Here is an 11,325-nt window from a genome sequence, read left to right as displayed (position 1 = left end):
ATAAAAATCATCAACCAATCAGTATTTATCCACCTGTTGAAGGAATAACTATATACATATTCCTCATGATAAACAAGTTGACATCCATAAAGTGCTCTTCCTTATGTGTGTGAAAAATATAATTACAATATTGTTTAAGAATTTTAATAATTTTATAGTGCCGTTAAACATTACAAATATCAGCCTTTACTTCACATCCTAAAGTGTAATTCTGAAACTTTCGAACTATCGGCATGGAATGCAAGCCGACTCAGAAGGCTAGTTCCACGTAACCTGACTATTTATTGTCTCTCTTTTCACAGGGCAGTGGGGTAGCCTAGTGGTTAATGCGTTCGCTCGTCACGACGAAGACCCGGGTTCCATTCCCCACGTGGGTGTAATATGTGAAGCCCACTTCTGCTTTCCCTGCCGTTATATTGCTGTAATATTGCTAAAAGCGGCGTAACACTAACCTCACTCACTCTCTTTTCACAACCAGGATCAGGGTTGCGACATTCAAGGCTTCAGTAAAGCGTTAGACATGTGGAGAATATTTTCATACTTAATACATCAGTGACAAAAATTACTGATCCACATTTCTCTTTTGATCGGTTCCCGAGTTTCTTTTATTGTGACAATTTGACAAGCCACGACTAGATATTGATTCATAAACACATACATATTGCTTTAGCAAAGATATCATGAATATGAAAAAGGCAAACGAACATTATATTTAGCGGCCAGTTGATCTATTTCAAACGGGGAACGTGGGCGAACGCCATTCATCTACATAATTATCGAGCGTCTTTGTGATAATTTTTTACGCTCTTAGTGTAACACGATGCCATTTGTTGTGAAATTTCTATTGAACAGTTTTCTTTTTCATGTGAACCGGCTGTTATGGGTAGTGACAATAACGTGACCACGTAAACAGCTGTGATGTTGCATTGTTGGCGGTTGTTGGTTTGTACACTTCCAGGAGGGGATCCTTAGTATAGGCTCTTCCCCATCCAAATATTAAAGCAGAACAATCAAGCGGACTTGTGTGAGTTTGATTAAAACTGTATTCCTTTTGGCGGGGCACCTTTATATGGGAGTAGTGAGTGAGCATGGTTTTAGCAATATTCCAGCAATATCACGGCGGGGGACACCAGAAATAGGCTTCACATTGTACCCATGTGGGGAATCGAACCCGGACCTTCGGCGTGAAGAGCGAACGCTTTAACCACTAGGCCATCCCACCGCCCCTCATATGAGAGCAGCCCGTGAAGGTCCGGGTTAGAATATTGATCTTCAGTAATCCATGCTTGTCGTAAGAGGCTACTAATGGGATCGGGTGGGCAGGCTCGCTGACTTGGTTGACACAGGTCATCGTAACCCAGTTGTGTAGAATGATGCTGATACTGTTGATCACTGGATTGTCTGGCCCAGACTCGATTATTTACAGACCGCCGCCATATAGCTGGAAAATTGCTGAGTGCGGCGCTAAACAAGAAACCAACTAACAAACAAAACCAGAGAACGGGTGTAGTGGTGACAGACTTAGAAACATAATCTGAACTAACTGGGATTCGAAGTCACAATCCAAGGTGTCTTGCGCGCCGGTGGGAGGCATGTCCCCCGTTGCCGTATCAAGAAATACCATAGAAGTCTGTTAGTGACTTGTGTCTTCTCCATCTTCTTATTTTCAAGTGCCACTCATTTTGTAGGGTTCTCTATGTATTTCCTGGGTTTGGGTTTTGTTGTTGAATTGTTTCATTCATTCATTCATTCATTCATTCATTCATTCGTTCATTCACCATTGTGAAGATCTGGTTCTTTGTGTGTGTTTTTGGCGGGAGGACGGGGCGCAGGAAGCCCACCTGGCTCTGCGAAGGGGGTCGTGGTTTTCATGCACGATCAGGGAGTTAAAAAAGCGTGACGGTTTGGGTGAGAGGTAGATACCCAGCGAATGTCGTGGTGAAAGCTTCAGACGTGTATTTCAGTGGTGTGGCAGAAATGCGTCAGTGTATTTTTGTGTTGCATTTTGAATATTATTTCTTTTGGAAGTGTGTGAATTAATTGAATATTGAGTGTTTTGTATTGTACTTCGAATGACATTTTGTGAAAAATGTGAGTTTACTATACTGTAAGCTATTAAAAACGCAGTTGGTATTTGTTGTCCTGAAACTTACAAAAATTCTATTGAAGATTTGTTCCTGCGATACAGAGGATGTAGAGATAAAAGGCTGTTATTCTGGCCCATTTCGAGTTCGAGTCCCTGAGCATTCCTCTCACATGAACTTTGATACTTAAAACTGAACCTTTGACATTTCTCGTAAACACAACCACATTCATGAAACACGTTGTGCACCTGCATTACCTGCACCCAGGCCCTGTAAAAGCACAAGGAATTGTGGAACTCAATCACTTTGAGAAAATGCCACACTTGACACAAGACGAAAGGAATCAGGTTATCGGTATGGTCAGCCAAGGTGATTCAGATGTGATGATTGCCAGGCACTTTAATGTGCATCCATCCACTGTAAGGCAACTCAGACAACGTTTTCGGGCTACTGATAGTCCGCGACCTGGTGCACCACCTGTGATAACAGCTCGACAAAACCGCAATATCCGAGTTTCACACTTGCGAAATCGGTTCCGAAATCGGTCTTTCAATGCCCCAAAGACTGCGAGCATGTCTTGCAGCGCACGGTCGACACACACGATATTGACTGCAAGTGACCCCTCCTTTGTTTGATGTCGTTGTTGCGTCACTGATGTTGTTGTTGACTGGACATTTTCAGATGAAATTATTCACAGATGTTCACTTAAAACATATCTGCCAGTTAGATTTATATATGTTGAAATTAGTGTGAGTAAAGAAAGTATTAATGTCAGATTCCGTTTTTAATAGCTTACATTATATTTTAATAAGAAATGTAGTATTGGGTGATAATGTGACGGGTTGTGTTATACATTTGACTATTTGTGGGATAGTTGTACGGGTATTAAATTGCATTAGGAGGTAAAAATAATAGTGTCATTGATGGTATAATGAACAGGTCGTGTTGAAATGGCATAACATATAAACCTAGGACATATTAGTAAATACAAGTGGTTTGTATTTAAGCATCCAGGATATGGTGTTACTGAGAGCATGTCATGAAGACCTATGGCTTGTCAACGACGGACTTTTGAACGTGATATTCTCTAAGAGGGTGATGTGCTGTGACCAGAGGGCAAGCGTGAAGATCACCAGGAGAAATTGCCACGGTTGGAGTAGTGGCTATTGTAGGCTGACGAGTCGGTCAGTGGAACTACGGAGGAAGGCCAACAACGCCAGTGACCAGGGTGCCGTTGTACAAAAGAACCTTAGCACTAAGACTACCTTAAGTCTATGTTAAGGTATGGGAGCTACGGTCGTCTTAGCGCTAAGACTACCTTAAGTCTATGTTAAGATATGGGAGCTACAGTCACCTTAGCGCTAAGACTACCTTAAGTCTATGTTAAGGTATGGGAGTTACGGTCACCTTAGCGCTAAGACTACCTTAAGTCTATGTTAAGGTATGGGAGCTACAGTCACCTTAGCGCTAAGACTACCTTAAGTCTATGTTAAGGTATGGGAGCTACAGTCACCTAAGCGCTAAGACTACCTTAAGTCTATGTTAAGGTATGGGAGCTACAGTCACCTAAGCGCTAAGACTACCTAAAGTCTATGTTAAGGTATGGGAGCTACAGTCACCTTAGCGCTAAGACTACCTTAAGTCTGTTAAGGTATGGGAGCTACGGTCACCTTAGCGCTAAGACTACCTTAAGTCTATGTTAAGGTATGGGAGCTACAGTCACCTAAGCGCTAAGACTACCTTAAGTCTATGTTAAGGTATGGGAGCTACGGTCGTCTTAGCGCTAAGACTACCTTAAGTCTATGTTAAGGTATGGGAGCTACGGTCGTCTTAGCGCTAAGACTACCTTAAGTCTATGTTAAGGTATGGGAGCTACGGTCACCTTAGCGCTAAGACTACCTTAAGTCTATGTTAAGATATGGGAGCTACAGTCACCTTAGCGCTAAGACTACCTTAAGTCTATGTTAAGGTATGGGAGTTACGGTCACCTTAGCGCTAAGACTACCTTAAGTCTATGTTAAGGTATGGAAGCTACAGTCACCTTAGCGCTAAGACTACCTTAAGTCTATGTTAAGGTATGGGAGCTACAGTCACCTAAGCGCTAAGACTACCTTAAGTCTATGTTAAGGTATGGGAGCTACAGTCACCTAAGCGCTAAGACTACCTTAAGTCTATGTTAAGGTATGGGAGCTACAGTCACCTAAGCGCTAAGACTACCTAAAGTCTATGTTAAGGTATGGGAGCTACAGTCACCTTAGCGCTAAGACTACCTTAAGTCTGTTAAGGTATGGGAGCTACGGTCACCTTAGCGCTAAGACTACCTTAAGTCTATGTTAAGGTATGGGAGCTACAGTCACCTTAGCGCTAAGACTACCTTAAGTCTATGTTAAGGTATGGGAGCTACGGTCGTCTTAGCGCTAAGACTACCTTAAGTCTATGTTAAGGTATGGGAGCTACGGTCGTCTTAGCGCTAAGACTACCTTAAGTCTATGTTAAGGTATGGGAGCTACGGTCACCTTAGCGCTAAGACTACCTTAAGTCTATGTTAAGGTATGGGAGCTACAGTCACCTAAGCGCTAAGACTACCTTAAGTCTATGTTAAGGTGTGGGAGCTACAGTCACCTTAGCGCTAAGACTACCTTAAGTCTATGTTAAGGTATGGGAGCTACGGTCACCTTAGCGCTAAGACTACCTTAAGTCTATGTTAAGGTATGGGAGCTACAGTCACCTTAGCGCTAAGACTACCTTAAGTCTATGTTAAGGTATGGGAGCTACAGTCACCTTAGCACTAAGACTACCTTAAGTCTATGTTAAGGTATGGGAGCTACGGTCGTCTTAGCGCTAAGACTACCTTAAGTCTATGTTAAGGTATGGGAGCTACGGTCGTCTTAGCGCTAAGACTACCTTAAGTCTATGTTAAGGTATGGGAGCTACGGTCACCTTAGCGCTAAGACTACCTTAAGTCTATGTTAAGGTATGGGAGCTACAGTCACCTAAGCGCTAAGACTACCTTAAGTCTATGTTAAGGTGTGGGAGCTACAGTCACCTTAGCGCTAAGACTACCTTAAGTCTATGTTAAGGTATGGGAGCTACGGTCACCTTAGCGCTAAGACTACCTTAAGTCTATGTTAAGGTATGGGAGCTACAGTCACCTTAGCGCTAAGACTACCTTAAGTCTATGTTAAGGTGTGGGAGCTACAGTCACCTTAGCGCTAAGATTGCTTTGTACAACGGCACCCTGGGATGGTGTATGTGAACTGTGGGTTCGTACTGACAGAGGTCAGGGATTGATGTCAAACACGGACACTGTTATTCAGTTGCCATATTAACCACCAATTACTTGTAACCTTGTTGCCATAGTAACCTACAGTTGTATCCTATAGATTGTACCCGATATCGGTTATGATCGTATGACTGTGCCGATGGGTTACGATGTTGTGATTAGTGATGGAGGGACTCTGTGCAGGTTAAGTGTGCATCATGGTTTGAGTATATTGGGATGAGGAAGGCAAAGTTGGGGTAACTGCGTGTGAGTTACATGTGAGACACATGTGGTACTGCATATGTCAATGTTTTGTATAGACTGTGTGTATGATAGCGTGTTTTGTCATGTATAGTTAGGGGTTTGGGTTAATAAATTTTTGCAACCAAATATTGTTCTGTTTGTGACAACCATATTTTGTATTTTTTGCTTTATGTATTTTCATATTGGGTATATTTACTTTCAAACTAAATTGTGTTTTCTGCCACGTGCAACTGAATAAATATGTAAACGCCTGAAAACTATTGTGGCAATGTGTAGAAACTGATTTTCTCCAAGCGTATAAAGCAAAATGACAGATGTTTGATAAGCCCACAAACGTCCCCAACTCAATCTGTGCCTGGGTTGCCTGTAAACAAACCACACGTTAATGTTGATTCGATTTTTCCAGGGCTCTGTCCTTCTGTCATCGGTATGGAGTGTAACATAAGGTATTTTACTTGCCGAAAGGTAGTTCAAGTTGAATCCATATAACGCAAGTACGTAAAAGAGCAATATATAAGCTCTTTGTACGAGTAATCAGTCCTATAACAGGTCACTTTCTCCAACCACTGTATTCGATTCAACCAGTACCCTTTCACTATTTCAGTGTTACCACTATAGGTAGCAGATGTCGACAGTCGGTTTTGCACAGCCAGCCAATACAAATCCTGGAATAAGTAACATATGGGTGTCAAGGTCTGACGTATGCAACATAACATCATTTTGACTCGCATAAATGTGAAACATGGTCCGCAAACCAGTTCTAGTTGTAGGTAGCCTGATTGCCTTTACAGTTATATACATGTCCGTTGCCATGCTTACGACACCTTGGAACGTATGGGATGGCGGAGTTCAAGGGACAGAGAAGCCGGACACGCGACACATTCCCAGGTAGAGTAGCTGTGATCCTTCCAAACACTCATTATATGTCCTTGTGGCGGAATGTTAAGGGGAAATGAATGGTTATGTGTGATACAATCTAAAATTAAAAAAACTAATTTCGAAATTATTCTGAACTCTAAAATTTGCGTGAAGACGAGGCGCCTGTCTTGGATAAGAATGCATGCCAGATACATTTCTCTTTAAAAAGTAGTGAGTGAGTGAGTATGAAATGGGCTTCACACATTGTACCCATGTGGGGAGTCGAACCCGGGCCTTCGGCTTTACGAGCCCCCTTGTTACGACGTAAATTGTAATAAAAACGCAAATTGTAATACTTGCAGCAAATTGTAATAAACTTGACGTAAATTGTAATAAAAACGTAAATTGTAACATAAAAATTGACGTAAATTGTAATACGCAAATTGTAATAAAAATTGACGTAAATTGTAATACTTTTCGTTGCGGTAAAATGTAATAAATATTTACGTAAATTGTAATAACAGTTATAATTACTCGTAAATACGCGGGTTTTGTTTTTCGTTGCATTTCATACATCAAATAAGCTTGTTAGGGCGATAACTCAAGAAAGAAATGATGGATTTTGTTCAAATTTGGTACCAAGGTATATTGGTGACATTCCCCGACACAAGTGAAATGGAGTGACCTTGAGATAATTTTCAAGGTAACAGCAAAAATCTGAAGGTTTTGCCAATATAAAGATTGTTAGCGCGATAACCCAAGAATGAATTGACAAATCTTAGCTAAATGACGAAAATGATATTCGTCCTGATATATAATCAATATAAACTGTCCTCTGTAACATGTCTTTTCGCAAATATCTTTTGAGGTTTTGATATGTATACATATAAAGTGGGGGTGGGGTAGGGTGGGTTTCTAACGGGTATATCTAACACACTTGCATGCATGTAGAGTCGGGGAGGTGGGTGGGTGTTCTAACGGGTATAACTACGAGGGACGTTCAAATAGTAGTCAGCCTCACCTAGAATATGATACAAATGCAGCTGTTTTTATGTTTTATTTTTCTAAATATTATCTGTCAGCCTCAAGCAAATTGGTTTTGCTATGTTGCAGCCTCGCGATCCCCATTTTGTGAGACTTTGTATCTTGGCTTGGTACTCCCCAAAAACGTAAAATCTGCAATAAAATGCATCACAAACTTCAGGAAACAAAATATGCTATGTTTGAGACTGGTAGAAGTCGGCTCGAATCAAACTTTGATATTAAACTGCACAAAAAAGCAATTTCAAAACTACAATCGCTTGTTCAAATGACTCCCCATTCTGTTTACTGAAAGAACTCGAGAAAGAAATCACGGATTTTGTTCAAATTTGGTACAAAGGTTTATTGACTGGAGATTGGAGATTTACCGACACCACTTGAATTTAGTGACCTTGAGGTCATTTTAAAGGTCACAGCGAAGGTGTAACAGTTTTGCACATGCCAAGCTTGGTAACCGCGAACTCAGGAAAGTATTAATAGATTTTGATCCAATTTTATATCAATGTGTATTGGCGGGATTCCCCCAACACCAATTGCTTGGGAAACTTGCGTTCATTTTAAGTTCACAGTGATACTAAGGATATCATAAATCGCTGGCGCCTGGTTATTCCTTGCCACATAGCAGTCAATGTGTCTACTCATTTGTTGTATTTGATTGATACATTTAAAATAAAATGTAGAAATGATATTGAATTGCATCATTTGCTTCAAGGAATCGATCAGATGTGCTCGTTATCAAAGTAAAGTCAAAACTTCTTTCTGTAAGGTATACAGTGGAAGTTGACACCTTAATTGTTATGGGTAGACTAAAGAAATCATTTATTTAGTTTCACCGCTCAAAATACAACAAAGAATTCAACGGGTGACATTAACCTCAAAGAATAATCATAGCAATGCTTATAACCTACGAGGGCAAACATATCGGGGATAATTTGTTTTGATGCGATATGCACCGGGTAAAATATCACTTTGTCGTGGTGACATGACATCATGAACAATGTTATGACGTCACGTTACTTCTAAGAAGCCGCCTTCTAAATACAACGATGACGGGGAGCCTGCCTTTGTTGGAAAGTAGATTATCGCGTAATTTCCGCAATTAAAGACTTCGGTAATAAATAGAAAATTATATTCGTGACCATAATATGCTAGGTTAACGACCTAAATATCGGCATATCCCTTCTCTGGTTCCGAAAATACCAAGATTTAGGCAGTTGTGTTGTAAACTGATATTTATCTTCTGTAAAGTCGGCTATATTCAAACCATGAGAAATGTCGTCAAATCATGTGTGATGACAGTTACCAGCGTCCCAATAGTGTCCATATACATGTATTTCTCTGTCGAATCGTTGCAGCGTTCTATAATGCACTTATGAAATATAATATATGTTTTCCGACCTTGAAGTCATTATCAAGAATTATGCATTTTCTGCAGTCACTTGTGAATTGAACTAAATGAAGGTTCATCTGATTAATGAGTATCGAGGAAATTATGTTCATCTATAAATTAGACGCAGCTTCATGTTTTTCAAGACATCTTTCCGGAATATGCGTCTGTGAAGGCGTTCAGATAATGACGATATTGCACAGTATTATTCATAAGATTCCTGTCAACAGTAAGGTCTGATAATAGATCGACTTTATTCAGCAGTGTTGGCCCTGAGGCCTATAGTACGATTACAGTTTGATTACTTGCACGTGGTGCTAGTAACATATTAAGTTTCTATTGGTATTGAATGCATATTTCAGATAAAAGCTATGAACACGTCATAATTTAATTCTGGACTCACAAAAGTCCAGAAACTCTCCGCACTGTGGGCACTTTCTGACAAGGTATTTCACCAAATTAAACATGCAGGTGTCATGAATATATGCCAAGGATGAAAAAATGAAAAACAAATTTTTCGAAAACTTTAAATTTAAACTCCCTCGCCCATGGGCGAGAATGTTTAATTTTGCTCAGAATTCATGTTTTGGAGGTTGTAAATGAATGAGTGTATGTTTATAAGCATCATGTCACAAATTTCAACTCATTTTGACTTAATTCGACTAACTTAGAGCGATATTAAAAAAATCTCGCCCATGGGCGAAAAATATGTTGACCCATGGGCGAGAATGTTTAATTTCGCTCATAATTCATGTTTCGGAGGGTGTAAATGAATGAGTGTATGTTTATAAGCATCATGTCACAAATTTCAACTCATTTTGACTTAATTCGACTAACATAGCAATTCCACATAAATAAACATGCAAAGAACATACAATATGGCAATGCTAACACTGAGACCATTCTGATTTATTGAGCAGAGTAAGATTGGCACTATTTTAGCGGTTCTGCCACTTTTGCACTCTACCTTTTTACCTGAGGCGTGCAGATTCTTGGTGCTGTTTAGTATTTCATTTATTTGTTTAGATTGGTTATTTTGGTGTTTTAACGGCTGGGGCCCGCTGAGTGAGTCTATAATATAATCGTATTTTTATTATGTTGTTTAACTAGCTGGACATGGAGTGCTGTTATCATGAATGTTATCATATATTAGTGGGATGCATTGATAGTAATGAAAACTTATAAGAAGATACTGTACCTCAACATACAAACCTATCCCGATAGCTCTCATCGTCACTCTCATGTCAATCCATTGTGACTGTTGCAGTCCTCCTGTACATCCTGTATATATAAGCAAGTTAGGGGTTTTTATTTAGGATTTTTTTATTATTGCTAAACACACATTTAACCGAGATGAAGAAGGGGGTCTCCAATTCCATGTATGCTTTTGCTCTCATAAGTTAGACATCCCATTTGTCAGACACGCCAATTATCAGACATCTATGGATCAATCAGGCGTGACTGTGATTACAAATAAACTCAATGAAGCAAGTTTGCACCTAAACAATTAAAAAAATCAAAACAACGCAAATATTTAATAAGAATAAATAACCATCACTAAACTATCGATAGTCACACATACTATCGATGCATCGATAGTTTTACATTTCTACCATCGATTAATTGCTTTCGGAATAATTGCAATTCATCGATAGTTTGATGCATCATTACAGTCCTATTAATTATATCGCTTAATATATTCTTATGCACATAACTTTGGATCAATCCATTACCCAATAAAGGTAACGGTGCAGTGTACCTGAGTGCAACCAACCATAACTTTTGTTGATATAACGTGTCTGGGACGTCTAACTGATCGGAGGACACCAGAGAGTAAGTTGCATGCAATATTTTTAATATTGCCCTTGTGGATTTCCATTATGATTTGCACACATTATGTTTTGCACACAGTGTACATCACTAACTATGTAATTGTATTATTGTTATGGAGCGGCATTGAGATGTTGGTTTATTACTTGAAAAAACATGACATTGTTTAAACTATGCATTAAAATATCCATAGTATTAATATGTAGTCTTTACATTAGGCAATGAGGAATACACAATATATTCAAGATTGAGTTTGCTTTTACCTTTTTAAACGTTGTCAATATTTTTGCTACAGCCGAAAAGATTTACCTTGACTTCGTTATGTACAGGTCCGTGGTTGTGGTCTCTTGGTATTTTGGAAACCATGTCGTTAAGACAGTTGAGAGTGTTGATCTGTATGCAGTCTTTCTGCATGCAAGTTCACGAGATCCATTCTCCCCTTTTCCTCTTTTTCACTATGAACATATAACCATTTACACAAAGGTATCTTCCACCACGAAATGTAGGGAAAACTTTGAAGTCTAATTGTTCATTTGCCATAACTGGCAAATTCACTCACATTCTGGTACACGTGTCTTATGGGTGAGCTGAGTTAACAC

The sequence above is a fragment of the Haliotis rubra genome, unplaced genomic scaffold (assembly GCF_003918875.1).
Source record: "Haliotis rubra isolate DU_JTF1 unplaced genomic scaffold, ASM391887v1 Scf1368, whole genome shotgun sequence".
NCBI lineage: Eukaryota > Metazoa > Mollusca > Gastropoda > Lepetellida > Haliotidae > Haliotis > Haliotis rubra.
This window is presented reverse-complemented; position numbering follows the sequence as displayed.